We start from the raw sequence: 24,077 nt of genomic DNA, 5'->3' as shown, positions 1-24,077 counted from the left end.
GTTCCCAGCAAGGGCGTCAGAGAGGCAGAAAGATCCCAGACTAACCCTGCAAAGGAATAATGAGGTGTGATGAATATCGCACCAACCACAGAACCAGATGAAGTCAGAATAGTACGAATTGACTTCCGGTTGCGGCTATGACCAGCTAAGTCGCACGTTTGGCGGCTCCTGCTACAAAGGTGTTTTCGGGCCGATTGGAGGGCCCCAACGGCGCTTTAAGGACAAATCCCGGTGGGGGAAGGATCCCTGAGGAGAACCAGACCAACTTTATGGTCGGTACCCGGAGTGGGGTGGTAAAGAAAGCAACAGCAGCTCCTCAAAAAAAGCGGGGGAAGAAGACCAAAATGGTGGCCGGTGGCGCACCCGAGGAATGGAGGAAATGGGCGGAGGAGCAGCAGGCCGCTCTCCTGCGCTTCTTTACGGAGCTGAAAATGGAGCTCTTGGAGTCAATGAATGCGACGACCACCAGGCTGATGGGAGCCCAGGCGACCCAAGAGGCGTCGATTCGGGAGCTGCAGCAGGAGATGACTGTGAGGGAGGAGGAGGCCACGGTCCTCGTGGGAAAGGTAGAGGTGCACGAGGCACTCCACCTGAAATGGCAGAGCCGTTTTGAGGAGCTGGATACCCGAATGAGGCGGAAGAACCTGAGGATCTTGGGCCTGGCAGAAGGCCTGGAGGGGTCAGACCTCCCGGGATACGTAGCAGAAATGCTGAGCTCCCTGATGGGGGCAGGGGCCGTCCCTTCGCCCCTGGAGCTGGAAGAGGCCTACAGGGTCATGGCTAGGAAGCCAAGAGCAAATGAGCCCCCGAGGGCGGTGTTGGTGCGGTTCCAGCGACTCAGCGATCGTGAGAGAGTGCTGGAGTGGGCCAAGAGGGAAAGGAGCAGCAAGTGGGAGAATTCGACGGTGAGGGTCTACCAGGACTGGAGTGCGGAGGTGGCTAAGCGGCGGGCCCGGTACAACCGGACGAAGGCGGTGCTACATGCAAAACGGATCAGGTTCGGAATGCTGCAGCCAGCGCGCTTGTGGGTCACCTACAGGAACCAACACCACTATTTTGAGTCCCCAGAGGAGGCGTGGGCCTTTGTACAGGAAGAGAAACTGGACTCGAATTAGACCCAGGGGATACTTGGCGGCCGTAGCCGCTCGGGTACTTTCAGCTGAACAAGCGGTTTTTTTTTTCGGCTGGGTCGGAACTGGGCAACTCTTATTGGAACGGTTTCCTTTTTTTTTTCTTCTTTCCTTGTTTGGATCTTGAACTCTTGCTTTGGGTTTTTCTTCTGATGTTTTTTCCCCCCTTTGCCAACTTCCCTTAGTTATTGTTATTGTGGTTATTCATGGTTATTTATGGTTATTTATACTGTTTGGTAGAGGGCGACTGTTAAGTACATTGTTATTTGTTATCTATCTGTTATTTATAATGTTAAGTTGGGGAGGCGGGACGGGGGGGAGAGCAGATCGGGGATATGGGCTCCTAGGGGGGGTTCTTTACAGGCATGGACGGGGACGGGGGTGGAACTGAAGATGGCGGGGTGGGGTGTGGCAGGGCGAAAGCGCGGGCTTTCCTCTGTTTTCCCGCGCGCGGGGCAGAGGAGGGGGGAGGGGAGGAGTGCGGGGCGTGGCTAGCAATGGCGACCTTTCCCGCGTTGGAGCGGGGCCAGGGAGGAGTGGCAAGGGGGGGGAGGCCCCCCCCCCGAGCCGGGGGAGTCGGAGTGTGGCAGGAGCAGCCGGGTCAGCGTAAACCAGCTGACTTACGGGAGTACAATGGAGGGTACATCGCGGCTAGGAGGGGTCCTAGCCTGGGGGGGGGGGGGGGGGGGGGGTTAGGGAGGGACACCGGGTTGCTGCTGGAAAGACCAGAAACGGGAAGTGGAGGACTGGAGAGGTGGGGGGAGGGGGCCATCGCCATGGGGAGCGGGTCAGGAGGGGAGGGTCGACCCGGGGCGAGCAGGGAACAGGACATGGCTAATCGGCAGGGGAAGGGGGCGGGTCGTCCCGCGACCCGGCTGATCACTTGGAACGTGAGGGGGCTGAATGGGCCGGTCAAGAGATCAAGGGTATTCTCACACCTGAAGGGACTGAAGGCTGATGTAGCAATGTTACAGGAGACCCATTTGAAGGTAGTGGACCAGGTTCGCCTGAGAAGGGGGTGGGTGGGACAGGTGTTCCACTCTGGATTGGACGCAAAGAACCGGGGGGGTGGCGATTCTGGTGGGAAAGAGGGTGTCGTTCGTGGCGGAGGAGGTGGTGGCGGACAAGGAGGGTAGGTATGTGATGGTGAAGGGTAAGCTGCAGGGGGAGAAAGTGGTGATGGTCAACGTATATGCCCCGAACTGGGATGACGCGGGTTTTATGAGGCGCCTATTGGGCCTCATTCCGGGACTGGAGGCAGGGGGCTTGATCATGGGGGGGGACTTTAACACAGTGCTGGACCCCGGGCTAGACAGATCGAGCTCAAGGACCAATAGGAGGCCGGCAGCGGCAGAAGTGCTGAGGGGGTACATGGAGCAGATGGGAGGAGTAGACCCATGGAGGTTTGGTAGGCCGAGGGCGAGGGAGTATTCCTTTTTCTCCCACGTCCATAGAGTGTACTCCAGAATCGATTTCTTCGTGTTGAGCAGGGGGCTGATCCCGAGGGTACGGGAAGCTGAGTACTCGGCCATTGCGATCTCTGATCATGCACCACATTGGGTGGATGTGGAAATGGGGGAGGCGCGGGACCAGCGCCCGCTGTGGCGGCTGGATGTGGGGCTGTTAGCGGACGACGAGGTGTGTAAAAGGGAAGAGCATTGAGAGCTATCTGGACTTGAATGACACGGGTGAGGTGCAGGTGGGGATGGTCTGGGAGGCCCTGAAGGCAGTGATCAGGGGAGAGCTGATCTCCATAAGGGCACACAGAGAAAGAAAGGAGAGGCAGGAGAGGGAGAGGCTGGTGGGGGAGCTTTTGGAAGTGGATAGGAGATATGCGGAGGCACCAGAGGAGGGGCTGCTGGGAGAACGGCGCAGCCTGCAGGTCAAGTTCGACCTGCTGACCACCAGGAAGGCAGAGACGCAGTGGAGAAGGGCACAGGGCGCGGTCTATGAGTATGGGGAAAAGGCGAGCAGGATGCTGGCACACCAGCTTCGCAAACGAGATGCGGCTAGGGAGATTGGGGGAGTGAAGGAGAGGGGCGGGAAGGTAGTGCAGAAGGGGCAAGAAGTGAATGGGGTCTTCAGGGATTTTTACAAGGAGTTGTATCGGTCTGAGCCGCCGATGAGGAGAGGGGGAATGGAGGACTTCCTAAACAAATTGAGGTTCCCAAGGGTCCAGGAGGGGCTGGTAGAAGGTCTGGGGGCGCCAATAGGGCTAGAGGAGCTAGTCAAGGGAATAGGTCAGATGCAAGCGGGGAAGGCGCCGGGGCCAGATGGGTTCCCGGTGGAATTCTACAAGAAAAATGTGGACTTGGTGGGACCGGTACTGGTACGAGCCTTTAATGAGGCGCGAGAGGGGGGGGTTCTGCCCCCGACAATGTCGCAGGCTCTGATCTCCCTGATATTGAAGCGGGATAAAGACCCCGTGCAGTGCGGGTCCTACAGGCCTATCTCGCTTCTGAACGTGGATGCCAAGTTGCTGGCAAAGATCCTGGCAGCTAGAATAGAGGATTGTGTGCCAGGGGTAATCCATGAGGACCAGACGGGGTTCGTGAAGGGGCGGCAGCTCAACACGAACGTGCGGAGATTGCTGAATGTAATTATGATGCCGGCAGTGGAGGGGGAGGCTGAGATAGTGGTAGCGCTGGACGCGGAGAAGGCATTCGATAGGGTGGAGTGGGAGTACTTGTGGGAGACGTTGGAACGGTTTGGGTTTGGGGAAGGGTTTATTAAGTGGGTGAAGTTGCTCTACTCGGCCCCGACGGCGAGTGTAGTGGCAAACGGGAGGAGGTCGGAGTATTTCGGGCTCCACCGAGGGACCAGGCAGGGATGTCCCCTATCCCCCCTACTTTTCGCACTGGCGATTGAACCGTTGGCGATGGCACTGAGGGGTTCAGGGGGGTGGAGAGGACTGACTAGGGGAGGGGAGGAACATCGAGTATCGCTGTATGCGGATGATCTACTGCTGTACGTGGCAGACCCAGAAGGGGGAATGCCGGAGATAATGGAACTATTAGCAGAGTTTGGGGACTTTTCGGGGTACAAACTAAATTTGGGCAAAAGCGAGGTTTTTGTGATACACCCGGGGGACCAGGGAGAGGGTATTGGGAGACTCCCCTTCAAGCGAGCAGGAAAGAGCTTTAGGTACTTAGGGGTGCAGGTGGCAAGGAACTGGGGGACCCTCCACAAGTTGAACTTTTCCAGGCTGGTGGAACAGATGGAGGAGGAATTTAAGAGGTGGGACATGGTACCGCTGTCGCTGGCGGGGAGGGTGCAGTCAATCAAAATGACGGTCCTCCCAAGGTTCTTGTTTTTATTTCAGTGCTTGCCCATCTTCCTCCCTAGGGCCTTCTTCAAAAAGGTGACGAGTAGCATCATGAGCTACGTGTGGGCGCACGGCACCCCAAGGGTGAGGAGGGTCTTTTTGGAGCGGAGTAGGGACAGTGGAGGGCTGGCACTACCCAATCTCTCGGGGTATTACTGGGCGGCAAATGTGTCAATGGTGCGCAAGTGGATGATGGAAGGGGAGGGGGCAGCTTGGAAACGAATGGAGAGGGCGTCCTGTGGCAACACAAGCCTGGGAGCCCTAGTAACGGCACCATGGCCGCTCCCCCCCACGAGGTACACCACGAGCCCGGTGGTGGCGGCCACCCTCAAGATATGGGGGCAGTGGAGGCGACACAGGGGGGAAAGGGGAGGTCTGTTGGCGGCGCCAATAAGAGGGAACCATAGATTCATCCCGGGGAACATCGACGGGGGATTTCAGAGCTGGTACAGGGTGGGCATACGGCAGCTGAAGGACCTGTTTATAGAGGGGAGGTTTGCGAGCCTGGGAGGGCTGGAGGAGAAGTTTGAGCTCCCCCCGGGAAACATGTTCAGATATTTACAAGTGAAGGCATTTGCTAGGCGGCAGGTGGAGGGGTTCCCCCTGCTCCCCAGTAAGGGGGCGAGTGATAGGGTGCTCTCGGGGGTCTGGGTCGGAGGGGGGAAGATATCAGACATCTACAAGATAATGCAGGAGGCGGAAGAAGCATCAGGGGAGGAGCTGAAAGCCAAGTGGGAAGGGGAGCTGGGAGAGCAGATAGAAGACGGGACGTGGGCGGATGCACTGGAGAAGGTCAATTCTTCCTCCTCGTGTGCGAGGCTGAGCCTCATTCAATTTAAGGTGCTGCATAGAGCTCACATGACGGGGACAAGGATGAGCCGGTTCTTTGGGGGTGAGGACAGGTGTGTCAGATGTCTGGGAAGCCCAGCGAACCATGTGCATATGTTCTGGGCATGCCCGGTGCTGGAAGGGTTCTGGAAGGGGGTGGCAAGGACGGTGTCGAAGGTGGTGGGGTCCAGGGTCAAACCAGGATGGGGGCTTGCGATCTTTGGGGTCGGGGTAGAACCGGGGGTACAGGAGGCTAGGGAGGCCGGAATATTGGCCTTTGCGTCCCTAGTGGCTCGACGAAGGATATTAATTCAATGGAAGGACGCGAGGCCTCCAAGCGTTGAAACTTGGAATAACGATATGGCTAGCTATATTCAGCTAGAAAGGATCAAATTTGCCCTGAGAGGGTTGGTACAGGGATTCTCCAGGCGGTGGCAACCTTCCTTGACTTTTTGGATCAGAGATAGACGTTCGGGGTCGTGGCAGCAGCAAACCCGGGGGGGGGGGTGGGGGGGGGGGGGGGGGGAGGGGGGGGGTAGGGGGGCAGCAAGGGTCGTGGGGGGACATGCACGACTGTAACGCGGGCAAGTCTGCTCGCTGCTCATGTCTGAAACTGTAGGCTGCCTTGTTTGTTAAGTTGTTGCTTGGGGGGGGGGGGAGGACTGGTGCGCGCGAGAGGGCGGGCGAGGGAGGGATATTTGCCTAGAGGGATTGTGTTGTAAATAATTAAAAAAATTAGTAGGGGTAAATGTTTGTATGGAAAAACTCTTTCAATAAAAATTATTTAAAAAAAAAGAATAGTACAAATTAAACCCGTATAATGTAATTATCATTCCGAATCCCTCATAAACCCAGTGGAATAGAAACATAACAAATAGAATTATGAATAAGACTTAAATAGTTCAAACTACCCCAAACAACAAATGTAACAAAAAGAATAAATTGTACTCCAGGATCTTGACTTGATAAACACAAATTCTTCCGAACATCATTTGTAGAAGCTTAAACGAGAGGCTCGCAGAGATAGCATGGTGCTCAAACAACTATTAGTTGGGCCATATTTCAAGATGTATTAACACCAGCACCGTAACTAAACACAGGTAACAGGTCCTGTGAAGGTCACCATCCTTAAAGAAAAAGGATCCTACAACAATGATTGAAGTTGGGGATTGAGACACTAAAAGATTTGTTTCTTAGGGGTCGGTTTGCAGGATTGAAGGAGCTGGAAGCGAAGTATGGGCTGGAGCAGGGAGAAATGTTTAGGTACACGCAGGTTTGAGATTTTGCCAGAAAGGAGATACAGAGCTTCCTGGTGGAGCCGGCCTCCACATTGCTGGAGGAGGTGCTGATGAAAGGGGACTGGAGAAGGGGGTAGTGTCAGCGGTGTATGGAGCTATTTTGGAAGAGGAGAAGGCACCACTGGAAGGGATCAAAGCAAAGTGGGAGGAAGAGTTGGGAGAGGATTTAGAGGAAGGTTTCTGGTGTGAGGTGCTCCGGAGAGTGAGTGCCTCCACCTCATGTGCGAGGTTTGGGTTGATACAGCTGAAGGTGGTATATAGAGCACACCTCACGAGGGCGAGGATGAGCCGATTCTTTGAAGGAGTAGAAGATGTGTGTGAACGTTGCGGGGGGGGGGCCGCTAATCACGTTCATATGTTTTGGTCCTGTCCAAAGCTAGAGGATTACTGGAAGGAGGTTTTCAGGGTAATTTCCAAGGTGGTGCACGTGAAACTGGACCCGGGCCCTCAGGAGGCCATATTCGGGGTGTCGGACCAGCCAGGGTTGGAAACGGGTGTGGGGGCAGATGTTGTAGCCTTCGCCTCGTTGATTGCCCGAAGGTGAATCCTGCTGGGATGAGAGAAGCCTCTCCACCCTGTGCCCTGGCGTGGCGGGGGGACCTGTTGGAATTCTTCACTCCTGAGAAGGTTAAGTTTGAACTGAGGGGAAGGATGGAGGGGTTCTACAATTCATGGGCATTATTCATTATGCGCTTTCAAGAACTGGATAACATCGAACATTAGTTGGGGGAGGGGGTGGGTGGGAGGGTTGGGGGGGAGGGACCGTGTGTGTTAATGGTGACTATGGGTGATTCCTGATTCGTTTTGTCATTTGTTTATGTTAACATGCGGGCTAATGTTTGGGGTTTGGTGGGAGGATGGGATTGTTGTTATTGATATGGGGATTGACAGATTTGTTACTGATTATCGTTTATTGTTGGGTGTAAATCTGGGAGAAAATGTGAAAAAGGAGGAGAATAAAAATATTTTTTTAAAAAACAATGATTGCCGTCTTTTAAAATGACCCCTACAGACTAGTTCCTTTAAGGTTAAAAAAGGTACCTGGCCATCATCGTCCTTAAGGGTAAAAATATATAAATCTACAACTATGAATAGCCGTCTCTAAGTTAGCCGAATACGGGCCATTTACCATCAGGCTATTCCAGAGAAAGGGGAGAAACATGTATAAAAAGACACAGAAAAGGTCACGGTTTAGTATTGAGCGACTTACCTGGGGACCCCACCAGAAAGTACCTAAAAGCTGTTTAACTGTGAAAACTTTTCCTCTTTCAGTGGTTTAGTTAGAGGCAGACTATTAAGATTAATTATCCAGGTCAGAAATTGTAAATCAGTCACAGAGAGTAGCAAAGTCCCAGAGCTCAGAATGTGTCACCACAAACATGGGAGCAGTGCTGAAGACGTTTAATGATCTCACTTGGGTTGTGAAGGCAGAGAAAATTTGCCAGAAAATACTCCAGAGAAAAGGCCTGGAAGCTGAAGGCAGAAACTTTTATTGCAACAGAGGACTCCATTGAATCTCCCTTGGAAGTCCAGCTTCAGAGCGGAGAGTCTACAAGAGTGAACAAAATCTTTTAAAGTGCTAGGTTACAACTAATTCTGAGAAGCCTTTCCCTGATCCAGGGTCAAAGGAAGGAAGATCAGCTGATGGAAATCCTGATGCTAAAACCCAGTGCCCCAGTCGGAGCCAACACATGGCCTCCAACATAAGAAAAAAGAACAAATTATTTAAATCTCTAGGGACATTGCGACTGTACAGCTTGGAAAATGGCAAGCATAACTTTAAATTCAACCGTCTCATTACTCGTCATGGCAAATCGCAGAATGAAAGAATTTGGCACACAGCCATTATTAAGAGTTTCCTTCAGGAAGTGCACCATTGCCATTTTGTGCAGCTCACCAAAACCAACAATAAAACACACCACAAAAAAGTTGCTCTGAGGAAATGTGGCCACTCTACCTTCTGATACAAAATCCGTGTAATTCTCAGGGATTTTTTAAAACTCGCCCACAATCACAGTATTATGTCTACAGTGATGTGCTACCACAGCCAGAGGGACCGCCTGGTCTGTTACGCTCTCTGTCTGATTTCCATTTACTGCACAGGTTTTGCATGTCCAACAAATCCCACAGACTTTCCCTGCAACTTCCAACATGGTGGTGACCTGCTCTGTGGTGGTTATAATACACAGGCTTCTTTACCTCACTGCTCATCCCGTCACCATCCATCTGGCCTGAGGGCATCCTGTGTGTATAACTGTCCCTTCTCACTCACTCAGCTTCCTATCACTTTCCCACCTTCTATCCTTTGGGATGACTAGGGAAGGGTTTAATTTGGGATGAGGGGTTGTGGACGAGCTCATAATTATCAGCCAGGGTTGCTGACTACCTGGCCCCTGCTGTCCTCTGTTCCTCGTTGTGAGTTCTTATCGGGATGGGTATGGCGCTTTTGAACTCCTTGATGAGAATATTTCACAAAGGTTGTGTAGACGGCCTCAATTGTAAACCCCCATATCCGCCAGCCAAAAGCGAGCTCCTTAAACCATTCAAATTCCAGCTGTGTACAGTCATACTGTTTCCACAGGGTGAGGAATTTCTGATCATACACCTCTGACACTAACTGGTACACATTTGAAATCACCCTTTTTTGCTGCCTCATAACCTGTTACACTTTCCTCAGGGAAGAGGGAGTAAACTTTGTGAGGTTTTCTTGTCAGTTTACTGTGCAACCAGTGTTGGGCTGCTCAATCTAACTGCTGTGCTTGCCTTTCGAAAGCGATAAAGAAGGCCTCCAACTCTTCTTCATCAAATTTAGGGACTAAATGGAAAACAAAGAACAAAGAAAAGTACAGCACAGGAACGGGCCCTTCGGCCCTCCAAGCCCATGCTGCCCGTCTAAACTACAATCTTCTACACTTCCTGGGTCCGTATCCCTCTATTCCCATCCTATTCATGTATTTGTCCAGATGCCCCTTAAATGTCACTATCGTCCCTGCTTCCAACACCTCCTCCGACAGCGAGTTCCAGGCACCCACTAGCCTCTGTGTAAAAAACTTGCCTCGTACATCTCCTCTAAATCTTGTCCCTCGCACCTTAAATCTCTGCCCCCTAGTAATTGACCCCTCTACCCTGGGGAAAAGCCTCTGAGTATCCACTCTGTCTATACCCCTCATAATTTTGTAGACCTCTATCCAGTCGCCCTTCAACCTCCGTCATTCCAGTGAGAACAAACCGAGTTTATTCAACCTCTCCTCATAACTAATACCCTCCATACCAGGCAATATCCTGGTAAATCTCTTCTGCACCCTCTCTAAAGCCTCCACATCCTTCTGGTAGTGTGGCAACCAGAATTGAACACTATACTCCAAGTGTGGCCTAACTAAGGTTCTATACAGCTGCAACATGACTTGCCAATTCTTATACTCAATGCCCCGGCCAATGAAGGCAAGCATAGGGCAGCACGGTGGCTCAGTGGTTAGCATTGCTGCCTCACAGCGCCGCGGTTCGATCCCGACTCTGGGTCACTGTCCGTGTGGAGTTTGCACATTCTCCCCGTGTTTAATTGGAAAAAATGAATTGGATACACTAAATTTATTTTTTTTAAATGAAGGCAAGCATGCCGTATGCCTTCTTGACTACCTTCTCCACCTGTGTTGCCCCTTTCAGTGACCTGTGGCCCTGTACACCTAAACCTCTCTGACTTTCAATACTCTTGAGGGTTCTACCATTCACTGTATATTCCCTACCTGCATTAGACCTTCCAAAATGCATTACCTCACATTTATGCGGATTAAACTCCATCTGCCATCTCTCCGCCCAAGTCTCCAAATGATCTAAATCCTGTTGTATCCCCTGACAGTCCTCATCGCTATCCCCAATTCCACCAACCTTTGTGTCGCCTGCAAACTTACTAATCAGACCAGTTACATTTTCCTCCAAATCATTTATATATACTACGAACAGCAAAGGTCCCAGCACTGATCCCTGCGGAACACCACTAGTCACAGCCTTCCAATTAGAAAAGCACCCTTCCATTGCTACTCTCTGCTTTCTATGACCTAGCCAGTTCTGTATCCACCTTGCCAGCTCACCCCTGATCCCATGTGACTTCACCTTTTGTACCAGTCTACCAGGAGGGACCTTGTCAAAGGACTTACTGAAGTCCATATAGACAACATCCACTGCCCTACCTGCATCAATCATCTTTGTGACCTCTTCGAAAAACTCTATCAAGTTAGTGAGACACGACCTCCCCTTCACAAAACCATGCTGCTTCTCACTAATACGTCCATTTGTTTCCAAATGGGAGTAGATCCTGTCTCAAAGAATTCTCTCCAGTAATTTCCCTACCACTGACGTAAGGCTCACCGGCCTGTAGTTCCCTGGATTATCCTTGTTACCCTTCTTAAACAAAGGAACAACATTGGCTATTCTCCAGTCCTCCGGGACATCACCTGAAGACAGTGAGGATCCAAAGATTTTTGTCAAGGCCTCAGCAATTTCCTCTCTAGCCTCCTTCAGTATTCTGGGGTAGATCCCATCAGGCCCTGGGGAATTATCCACCTTAATATTTTTCAAGATGCCCAACGCCTCGTCTTTTTGGATCTCAATGTGACCCAGGCTATCTACACACCCTTCTCCAGTCTCAACATCCACCAATTCCTTCTGTTTGGTGAATACTGATGCATGTCTATAAGCCGGGCTGATCCCTAGCCTGATGAAACCTGGAATACCCCAGCGCTTGGGTCTGAGCTGGGAGTGGATCCCTCACCCCTCAGGGCTGTCTTCATTGTGGAATCCTCCATTCTCAGCTTGAGCTGTTATAATTGAAACTCCCTTTTCTCTGTCTCTTTCTGAGCATTCTCTCTCCTTCTCTTCCTGCCTCTTTCTTTTTCCATTTCCTCAAATTCCTGTTCCAATTTCCGCTGCTCCAATCTTAATTTCTCTGCCAGTAATTTATCTGTTTCAATGTCCTCAATTTGCACCTCTAGATGTTGAGCCACGCATTTAAACTTTCCGTTTTTCTAACAGTGGGACGGAACTCCACCTCTAAGTGCCTAGCGACACCTTTTAATTCTTTCAAGGACAGTGCCCTTGACTTTCCGCCAGTTATCATCTCCTGTTCTCAGAAAGTTTTGACATCCAATGTGGACATTTTAGCGCATTAGTATTACAGATCCAAGAAAACCTTCTGCAGTTTGTAAATTACTTTTAAGGAAAAATCTGCTTTCCCCGCTCCAATTCTTCGCTCAATCTGTGGGAACAATCCCACACACGAGCTTCCAGTTTTGTAACGACCAGTAAGAAGGGGTGAACCGGCTCCCCTCTATTCAGGGCTGGTGCCTAGCCTGAACAACGTTTTTTTTTAAAGTGCATGTGAAGCCATTTCTAGGCTGGCGTATGTGCAGGAGGCCCTGGGATCGTCAGAGCCCCCCCCCCCCCCCCCCCCCCCCCCCCCCCCCGGCTTACAGACTAAAGGTAAATATTTGAGTTTCTTAACAATAGATTCCTAGGACAGGAACCTGCAGGACGAGCACAAAGGGGATGCCTAAGGGTGATTAATTTGGTTAATTGTTGTAGAAGGGGTGCATAGCCAGTTAAAGTTGGGTGAAGGTTTTTGTCATTGGGGCTGGTTTAGCACAGTGGGCTAAACAGCTGGTTTGTAATGCAGGACAAGGCCAGCAGCGCGGGTTCAATTCCCGTACCAGCCTCCCTGAACAGGCGCCGGAATGTGGTGACTAGGGGCTTTTCACTTTTCACAGTAACTTCATTGAAGCCTATTTGTGACAATAAGCGATTATTATTATTGAGTGATGTAGGCCAAGAGAACTTTGTGATGGGGAGGTTGATGTGCTGGAAGTGAATCGTGAGTCCATGTTGAGGGTGGGGAAGGTCCTTTCAAATGAAGTGAAGCCTCATTATGCAGCCCTTCTCACTTCATCCAGTTGCCATGGTGAATATTGTCTCCTCCTCATCCTCCTCCTGAGGTGCCCAGCAGACCCCAGGATATACTGGCTCGGCTGGCACTAGTGTAAAGCTGTGGAAGATGTAGCACAATCCTTCAAACATGGAGACGCTCTGGGATATGTACTGGAGAGATCCTCATGGTGGTCTAAATAGTGAAATCATTGCCTGAGGAGCTCAATAAGCCACAGTATTGTGTGTGACTCTAAGGCTTTCAATGAAGGCCCCATGACATTGTGCGGTGGAATGGCTGAGGTGGGTCGTGAGCCATGTGTCGAGGGGAGTATTTCTTGACACTGAGCAGCCATCCTTTAATCCGTCTTGGAGACTCAAAGACGGCGGGAATTGCTGACTCTCACAGGGTAAAAACCTTGCAGATGCTGCGAGAAGAGTCGATATTCACTGAAAGGAATTTCTTGGTGTGGTCACGGTGACTGAGGGTAACCCTTGTGTTTGTCGCACCCTTCTCCATTAACATGGCGAGGTGGGGGGCCTGGAGCCATCTGTGCAGTTGATAATGGCCTGCACCATCAGAACGCCCGCTATCCTGTCAAACCCTCGTCTTCCCTCCTCCGAGAGAAGATGGAAGAGTCCCCTCTCTTCCTGAGCATCTGTGTAACTTCCTGGATAGTCCTGGGGACAGTAAATTGTGATATGCCAGCTGATGACTGAAGGAACAAGTTACAAATGGGGAAATAGCGATGGTGATCTTCACTGGGACCCCAGAAAGACCAGCCTCTCCCTGGTTTGAGGATTCAGATCTTTCTGGTGGATGCAGGAACACTTTGTCACTATCTCCTTAATGAAGTAATGCTAAGGTAAATATTGGTCCTTTAGAGGATGAGAAGGGAGTTTTAATAATGGGAAATGAGGATATGGCTGAGGAACTGAACAGGTTTTTTTGGGTCGGTCTTCACAGTGGAAGACACAAATAACATGCCAGCGACTGATAGAAATGAGGCTATGACAGGTGAGGACCTTGAGAGGATTGTTATCACTAAGGAGGTAGTGATGGGAAAGCTAAGCTAATGGGGCTAAAGGTAGACAAGTCTCCTGGCCCTGATGGAATGCATCCCAGAGTGCTAAAAGAGATGGCTAGGGAAATTGCAGACGCACTAATGATGATTTACCAAAATTCACTAGACTCTGGGGTGGTCCCGGTGGATTGGAAATTAGCAAACGTGACACCACTGTTTAAAAAAGGAGGTAGGCAGAAAGCAGGAAATTATAGGCCAGTGAGTTTAACTTCGGTAGTAGGGAAGATGCTGGAATCTATCATCAAGGAAGAAATAGCGAGGTATCTGGATAGAAATTGTCCCATTGGGCAGACGCAGCATGGGTTCATAAAGGGCAGGTCGTGCCTAACTAATTTAGTGGAATTTTTTGAGGACATTACCAGTGCAGTAGATAACGGGGAGCCAATGGATGTGGTACATCTGGATTTCCAGAAAGCCTTTGACAAGGTGCCACACGAAAGGTTGCTTCATAAGATAAAGATGCATGGCATTAAGGGTAAAGTAGTAGCATGGATAGAGGATTGGTTAATTAATAGAAAGCAAAGAGTGGGGATTAATGGGTGTTTTTCTGGTTGGAAATCAGTAGCTACTGGTGTCCCTCAGGGATCAGTGTTGGTCCCACAATTGTTCACAATTTACATAGATGATTTGGAGTTGGGGACCAAGGGCAATGTGTCCAAGTTTGCAGATGACACTAAGATGAGTGGTAAAGCGAAAAGTGCAGAGGATACTGGAAGTCTGCAGAGGGATTTGGATAGGTTAAGTGAATGCGCTAGGGACTGGCAGATGGAATACAATGTTGACAAATGTGAGGTTATCCATTTTGGTAGGAATAACAGCAAACAGGATTATTATTTAAACGATAAAATATTAAAGCATGCCGCTGTGCAGAGAGACCTGGGTGTGCTAGTGCATGAGTCACAAAAAGTTGATTTACAGGTGCAAAAGGTGATGAAGAAGGCAAATGGAATTTTGCCGTTCATTGCTAGAGGGATGGAGTTTAAGACTAGGGAGGTTATGCTGCAATTGTATAAGGTGTTAATGAGGCCACACCTGGAGTATTGTGTTCAGTTTTGGTCTCCTTACTTGGAAAGGACATACTGGCACTGGAGGGTGTGCAGAGGTGATTCACTAGGTTCATTCCAGAGCTGAAGGGGTTGGATTATGAGGAGAGGTTGAGTAGACTGGGACTGTACTCGTTGGAATTTAGATGGATGAGGGGGGATCTTATAGAAACATTTAAAATTATGAAGGGAATAGATAGGATAGATGCGGGCAGGTTGTTTCCACTGGTGGGTGAAAGCAGAACTAGGGGACATAGCCTCAAAATAAGGGGAAGTAGATTTAGGACTGAGTTTAGGAAGAACTTCTTCACCCAAAGGGTTGTGAATCTATGGAATTCCTTGCCCAGTGAAGCAGTTGAGGCTCCTTCATTAAATGTTTTTAAGGTAAAGATAGATAGTTTTTTGAAGAATAAAGGGATTAAGGGTTATGGTGTTCGGGCCAGAAAGTGGAGCTGAGTCCACAAAAGATCAGCCATGATCTCATTGAATGGCGGAGCAGGCTCGAGGGGCCAGATGGCCTACTCCTGCTCCTAGTTCTTATTATCTTATGAAGTGAAGCCGCTTAAGGCTCCGTTCCTGGCTCATCCGATGTAGGGTTGGTGCTCCTCAAAGACCCTCTCACAATAGGACTTTCAATGCAGAACTCAGCATCTCCTCCTTCCTTGTAGAGGCCCCCTCTCTGCCTCCTCCTCAGCATGCCCTGCTCATCTTGGAGAGCAAATGATGCGGCAACTAATGTCCCCCAAAAAAGTCTGTGGTCATCAGAAAACCTTCAAACTCCTCCAGCAATCACCACAGTGCATCCACCAACTCTGCCCAGGCACAAATAAATCAACACACTTCAAATAAATCACACTTCAGCAGCAATGGGCTGTGTGGTCCTTTAAATACTCCCCAAACTTGTTTTGTTGATCCTGTGCTGCATCAACTCATTGACGTCTCCGATTTGAACTTCTTTGGGCACGCACAGAGGATACCTTTGCTGGCACACTCCGGCAGCACTTACACACTTCAAATCTGTACGTATGTGTGTGTACTGCCACTTTTCACAGTCAGGCAGCTTTGGGTGAAGAAAGCTTTAGTCAAATATCCTTTCAACAATTACTGTTCAGGCCATACATGAAGAATGCACACTTGAGGCAACAGAGTGGTTAGCATTGTTGCTTCACAGCGCCAGGGCCCCGGGTTCGATTCCCGGCTTGGGTCACTGTGCGGAGTCTGAACGTTCTCCCCGTGTCTGCGTGGGTTTCCTCCGGGTGCTCCGGTTTCCCCCCACAAGTCCTGAAAGACGTGCTGTTAGGTGAATTGGACATTCTGAATTCTCCCTCTGTGACCCGAACAGGCGCCGGAATGTGGCGACTAGGGGATTTTCACAGTAACTTCATTGCAGTGTTAATGTAAGCCTACTTGTGACAATAAAGATGATTATTATTATTATAGAGTGAGATGCCAGTGGGTGTCACTGAACTCATCAGGAACTGGAGCCGTCAGGAAGGGAATAATGCAAACCATGTTTTTGCCATGGGTTCCTTCATTGTATTGTGGGCAGGCTGAGACTTGGCTAAGGGAGGCAGACCAACTCCACCATTGCACAACAACCAGAAACTGGGAAGGTTTTTCCAATGGAATTTTGTGGTACATTTCCAACCCGGAGATTAAGAAGGTTCAAGATGTGATTCACTGCTCCCAGCTGAAGTGAGCTCAGCCAGGGCATTGCTCCACCTTCCCAACACTATCACATCCACCACAACTTTCATGTGGCTGCCTGAGACTGGACGCTGTTTCTGCTCACCAGCAAAGCCTTTCACAGTCAAATAGCCAGCTGTACACATACTGCCCAGGCTGCCGCACAATAAACATGAGCACTTTAGCAGGCGTGCCAGTTACTGCCTGCCCCTAGAGCCATCCTATCTGGGCAGCATGCAGCCTTGCAAGAAAAACATCGGGAGTGAAAGAAAACATGGGAATAAATTCCAGTTCCACTTCAATCCTGAACCTCTCTACCCCTGCACCGATTAGAAATTTACCTTAATGTGTAACCGGCAAGGCATATCACAGAACTAAACCAACCTTTGATCCAGATATGCAGTGTGACATATTCACAGCAAAAAGATCAGCAGAGCTCCGATTACCTGAATCTATCGAACGTTCTCAAAGAAATCGAACCACTAAACAGCTAACACCATAGAAATGGCGCTTTTAATCAGAACTCCTGTTGTTTACACTAAAGGAGGGACTTCATTCAAACACAGGTACACACAGCGTACACATTCAAACACAGGTACACACAGGGTACACATTCAAACACAGATACACACAGCATACACATTCAAACACAGGTACACACAGGGTACACATTCAAACACAGGTACACACAGCGTACACATTCAAACACAGGTACACACAGCGTACACATTCAAACACAGGTACACACAGCGTACACATTCAAACACAGGTACACACAGCGTACACATTCAAACACAGGTACACACAGCGTACACATTCAAACACAGGTACACACAGCGTACACATTCAAACACAGGTACACACAGCGTACACATTCAAACATAGGTACACACAGCGTACACATTCAAACACAGGTACACACAGCGTACACATTCAAACACAGGTACACACAGCGTACACATTCAAACACAGGTACACACAGCGTACACATTCAAACACAGGTACACACAGCGTACACATTCAAACACAGGTACACACAGCGTACACATTCAAACACAGGTACACACCGTGTACACATTCAAACATAGGTACACACAGCGTACACATTCAAACACAGGTACACACAGCATACACATTCAAACACAGGTACACACAGGGTACACATTCAAACACAGGTACACACAGCGTACACATTCAAACACAGGTACACACAGCATACACATTCAAACACAGGTACACACAGCGTACACATTCAAACACAGGTACACACAGCATACACATTCAAACACAGGTACACACAGTGTACACATTCAAACACAGGTACACACAGTGTACACATTCAAACACAAGTACACAGTGTACACATTCAAACACAGGTACACAGTGTACACATTCAAACACAGGTACACACAGCGTACACATTCAAACACAGATACACACAGTATACACATTCAAACACAGGTACACACAGCGTACACATTCAAACACAGATACACACAGTGTACACATTCAAACACAGGTACACACAGCGTACACATTCAAACACAGGTACACACAGCGTACACATTCAAACACAGGTACACACAGTGTACACATTCAAACACAGGTACACACAGCGTACACATTCAAACACAGGTACACACAGCGTACACATTCAAACACAGGTACACACAGCATAAACATTCAAACACAGATACACACAGTGTACACATTCAAACACAGGTACACACAGTGTACACATTCAAACACAGGTACACACAGTGTGCACATTCAAACACAGATACACAGCGTAGACTTTCAAACACAGGTAATAAAAATTTGTACACATGCAAACACAGGTACACAGTGTACACATTCAAACACAGGTACACACAGCATACACATTCAAACACAGGTACACACAGTGTACACATTCAAACACAGATACACACAGTGTACACATTCAAACACAGATACACACAGTGTACACATTCAAACACAGATACACACAGTGTACACATTCAAACACAGGTACACACAGCATACACATTCAAACACAGGTACACACAGCGTACACATTCAAACACAGGTACACACAGCATACACATTCAAACACTGGTACACACAGTGTACACATTCAAACACAGGTACACACAGTGTACACATTCAAACACAGGTACACAGTGTACACATTCAAACACAGGTACACAGTGTACACATTCAAACACAGGTACACACAGCGTACACATTCAAACACAGATACACACAGTGTACAAATTCAAACACAGGTACACACAGCGTACACATTCAAACACAGATACACACAGTGTACACATTCAAACACAGGTACACACAGCGTACACATTCAAACACAGGTACACACAGCGTACACATTCAAACACAGGTACACAGTGTACACATTCAAACACAGGTACACACAGTGTACACATTCAAACACAGGTACACACAGCATAAACATTCAAACACAGATACACACAGTGTACACATTCAAACACAGGTACACACAGTGTGCACATTCAAACACAGATACACAGCGTAGACTTTCAAACACAGGTAATAAAAATTTGTACACATGCAAACACAGGTACACAGTGTACACATTCAAACACAGGTGCACACAGTGTACACATTCAAACACAGGTACACACAGTGTACACATTCAAACACAGGTACACACAGCGTACACATTCAAACACAGGTACACACAGTGTACACATTCAAACACAAATACACACAGCGTACACTTTCAAACACAGGTAATAAAAATTTGTACACATGCAAACACAGGTACACACAGTGTACACATTCAAACACAGATACACAGTGTACACATTCAAACACAGGTACACACAGTGTACACATTCAGACACAGGTACACACAGTGTACACATTCAGACACATACACACAGCGTACACATTCAAACACAGGTACACACAGTGTACACATTCAAACACAGGTACACACAGTGTACACATTCAGACACACACAAACACTGTACACATTCAAACACAGGTACACACAGCATACACATTCAAACACAGATACACAGTGTACACATTCAAACACAGATACACAGTGTACACATTCACACACAGATACACACAGTGTACACATTCAAACACAGGTACACACAGTGTACACATTCAGACAAATACACACACTGTACAAATTCAAACACAGATACACACAGTGTACACATTCAAACACAGGTACACACAGCGTACACATTCAAACACAGGTACACACAGTGTACACATTCAGACACATACACACACTGTACACATTCAAACACAGATACACACAGTTTACACATTCAAACACAGATACACACACTGTACACATTCAAACACAGAAACACACAGCGTACACATTCAGACTCAGATACACACAGTGTACACATTCAAACACAGGTACACACAGCGTACACATTCAAACACAGGTACACACAGTGTACACATTCAAACACAGGTACACACAGCGTACACATTCAAACACAGGTACACACAGCGTACACATTCAAACACAGGTACACACAGCGTACACATTCAAACACAGGTACACACAGCGTACACATTCAAACACAGGTACACACAGTGTACACATTCAAACATAGGTACACACAGCGTACACATTCAAACACAGGTACACACAGCATACACATTCAAACACAGGTACACACAGCGTACACATTCAAACACAGGTACACACAGCGTACACATTCAAACACAGGTACACACAGCGTACACATTCAAACACAGGTACACACAGCGTACACATTCAAACACAGGTACACACAGCGTACACATTCAAACACAGCGTACACATTCAAACACAGGTACACACAGCGTACACATTCAAACACAGGTACACACAGCGTACACATTCAAACACAGGTACACACAGTGTACACATTCAAACACAGGTACACACAGCGTACACATTCAAACACAGGTACACACAGCGTACACATTCAAACACAGATTCACACAGCATACACATTCAAACACAGGTACACACAGCGTACACATTCAAACACAGGTACACAGAGCGTACACATTCAAACACAGATACACACAGTGTACACATTCAAACACAGGTACACACAGCGTACACATTCAAACACAGGTACACACAGCGTAGACATTCAAACACAGGTACACACAGTCTACACATTCAAACACAGGTACACACAGCGTACACATTCAAACACAGGTACACACAGCGTACACATTCAAACACAGGTACACACAGCGTACACATTCAAACACAGGTACACACAGCGTACACATTCAAACACAGGTACACACAGCGTACACATTCAAACACAGCGTACACATTCAAACACAGGTACACACAGCGTACACATTCAAACACAGGTACACACAGCGTACACATTCGAACACAGGTACACACAGCGTACACATTCAAACACAGGTACACACAGCGTACACATTCAAACACAGGTACACACAGTGTACACATTCAAACACAGGTACACACAGCGTACACATTCAAACACAGGTACACACAGCGTACACATTCAAACACAGGTACACACAGCGTACACATTCAAACACAGATACACACAGTGTACACATTCAAACACAGGTACACACAGTGTACACATTCAAACACAGGTACACACAGTGTGCACATTCAAACACAGATACACACAGCGTACACTTTCAAACACAGGTAATAAAAATTTGTACACATGCAAACACAGGTACACAGTGTACACATTCAAACACAGGTGCACACAGTGTACACATTCAAACACAGGTACACACAGTGTACACATTCAAACACAGGTACACACAGCGTACACATTCAAACACAGGTACACACAGCGTGCACATTCAAACACAGGTACACACAGCATACACATTCAAACACAGATACACACAGTGTACACATTCAAACACAGGTACACACAGTGTACACATTCAAACACAGGTACACACAGTGTACACATTCAAACACAAATACACACAGCGTACACTTTCAAACACAGGTAATAAAAATTTGTACACATGCAAACACAGGTACACACAGTGTACACATTCAAACACAGATACACAGTGTACACATTCAAACACAGGTACACACAGTGTACACATTCAGACACATACACACAGCATACACATTCAAACACAGGTACACAGTGTACACATTCAAACACAGGTACACACAGTGTACACATTCAGACACACACAAACACTGTACACATTCAAACACAGGTACACACAGCGTACACATTCAAACACAGGTACACACAGGGTACACATTCAAACACAGATACACACAGCATACACATTCAAACACAGGTACACACAGGGTACACATTCAAACACAGGTACACACAGCGTACACATTCAAACACAGGTACACACAGCGTACACATTCAAACACAGGTACACACAGCGTACACATTCAAACACAGGTACACACAGCGTACACATTCAAACACAGGTACACACAGCGTACACATTCAAACAGAGGTACACACAGCGTACACATTCAAACACAGGTACACACAGCGTACACATTCAAACACAGGTACACACAGCGTACACATTCAAACACAGGTACACACAGCGTACACATTCAAACACAGGTACACACAGCGTACACATTCAAACACAGGTACACACAGCGTACACATTCAAACACAGGTACACACCGTGTACACATTCAAACATAGGTACACACAGCGTACACATTCAAACACAGGTACACACAGCATACACATTCAAACACAGGTACACACAGGGTACACATTCAAACACAGGTACACACAGCGTACACATTCAAACACAGGTACACACAGCATACACATTCAAACACAGGTACACACAGCGTACACATTCAAACACAGGTACACACAGTGTACACATTCAAACACAGGTACACAGTGTACACATTCAAACACAGGTACACAGTGTACACATTCAAACACAGGTACACACAGCGTACACATTCAAACACAGATACACACAGTGTACACATTCAAACACAGGTACACACAGCGTACACATTCAAACACAGATACACACAGTGTACACATTCAAACACAGGTACACACAGCGTACACATTCAAACACAGGTACACACAGCGTACACTTTCAAACACAGGTAATAAAAATTTGTACACATGCAAACACAGGTACACAGTGTACACATTCAAACACAGGTGCACACAGTGTACACATTCAAACACAGGTACACACAGTGTACACATTCAAACACAGGTACACACAGCGTACACATTCAAACACAGGTACACACAGCGTGCACATTCAAACACAGGTACACACAGCATACACATTCAAACACAGATACACACAGTGTACACATTCAAACACAGGTACACACAGTGTACACATTCAAACACAGGTACACACAGTGTACACATTCAAACACAAATACACACAGCGTACACTTTCAAACACAGGTAATAAAAATTTGTACACATGCAAACACAGGTACACACAGTGTACACATTCAAACACAGATACATAGTGTACACATTCAAACACAGGTACACACAGTGTACACATTCAGACACATACACACAGCGTACACATTCAAACACAGGTACACAGTGTACACATTCAAACACAGGTACACACAGTGTACACATTCAGACACACATAAACACTGTACACATTCAAACACAGGTACACACGGCATACACATTCAAACACAGATACACAGTGTACACATTCAAACACAGATACACAGTGTACACATTCAAACACAGATACACACAGTGTACACATTCAAACACAGGTACACACAGCGTACACATTCAAACACAGGTACACACAGCATACACATTCAAACACAGGTACACACAGCGTACACATTCAAACACAGGTACACACAGCATACACATTCAAACACAGGTACACACAGTGTACACATTCAAACACAGGTACACACAGTGCACACATTCAAACACAGGTACACAGTGTACACATTCAAACACAGGTACACAGTGTACACATTCAAACACAGGTACACACAGCGTACACATTCAAACACAGATACACACAGTGTACACATTCAAACACAGGTACACACAGCGTACACATTCAAACACAGATACACACAGTGTACACATTTAAACACAGGTACACACAGCGTACACATTCAAACACAGGTACACACAGCGTACACATTCAAACACAGGTACACACAGTGTACACATTCAAACACAGGTACACACAGCGTACACATTCAAACACAGGTACACACAGCGTACACATTCAAACACAGGTACACACAGCATACACATTCAAACACAGATACACACAGTGTACACATTCAAACACAGGTACACACAGTGTACACATTCAAACACAGGTACACACAGTGTGCACATTCAAACACAGATACACAGCGTAGACTTTCAAACACAGGTAATAAAATTTGTACACATGCAAACACAGGTACACAGTGTACACATTCAAACACAGGTGCACACAGTGTACACATTCAAACACAGGTACACACAGTGTACACATTCAAACACAGGTACACACAGCGTACACATTCAAACACAGGTACACACAGTGTACACATTCAAACACAAATACACACAGCGTACACTTTCAAACACAGGTAATAAAAATTTGTACACATGCAAACACAGGTACACACAGTGTACACATTCAAACACAGATACACAGTGTACACATTCAAACACAGGTACACACATTGTACACATTCAGACACATACACACAGCGTACACATTCAAACACA

The 24,077-nt window shown here is 47.6% G+C and overlaps 1 protein-coding gene across 2 annotated transcripts in view; it reads right to left on the bottom strand.

The window, feature by feature from the left end:
- Positions 1 to 24,077, bottom strand: part of LOC119966994 (protein FAM177B) — an 89,790-nt gene that overhangs the window by 37,834 nt on the left and 27,879 nt on the right. The window contains exon 1 of one of the 2 annotated variants that reach the window (XM_038798972.1): positions 16,755 to 16,798. The exons of the other annotated variant lie outside the window; for it this stretch is intronic. The gene's annotated coding sequence lies outside the window, so the exon portion shown is untranslated. Of the gene's footprint in view, positions 1 to 16,754; positions 16,799 to 24,077 lie in introns of those variants that run through there. 2 annotated transcript variants of the gene reach the window in all.

The sequence above is a fragment of the Scyliorhinus canicula genome, chromosome 6, assembly GCF_902713615.1.
Source record: "Scyliorhinus canicula chromosome 6, sScyCan1.1, whole genome shotgun sequence".
NCBI classification, from domain to species: Eukaryota; Metazoa; Chordata; class Chondrichthyes; order Carcharhiniformes; family Scyliorhinidae; genus Scyliorhinus; species Scyliorhinus canicula.
This window is presented reverse-complemented; position numbering and strand designations above follow the sequence as displayed.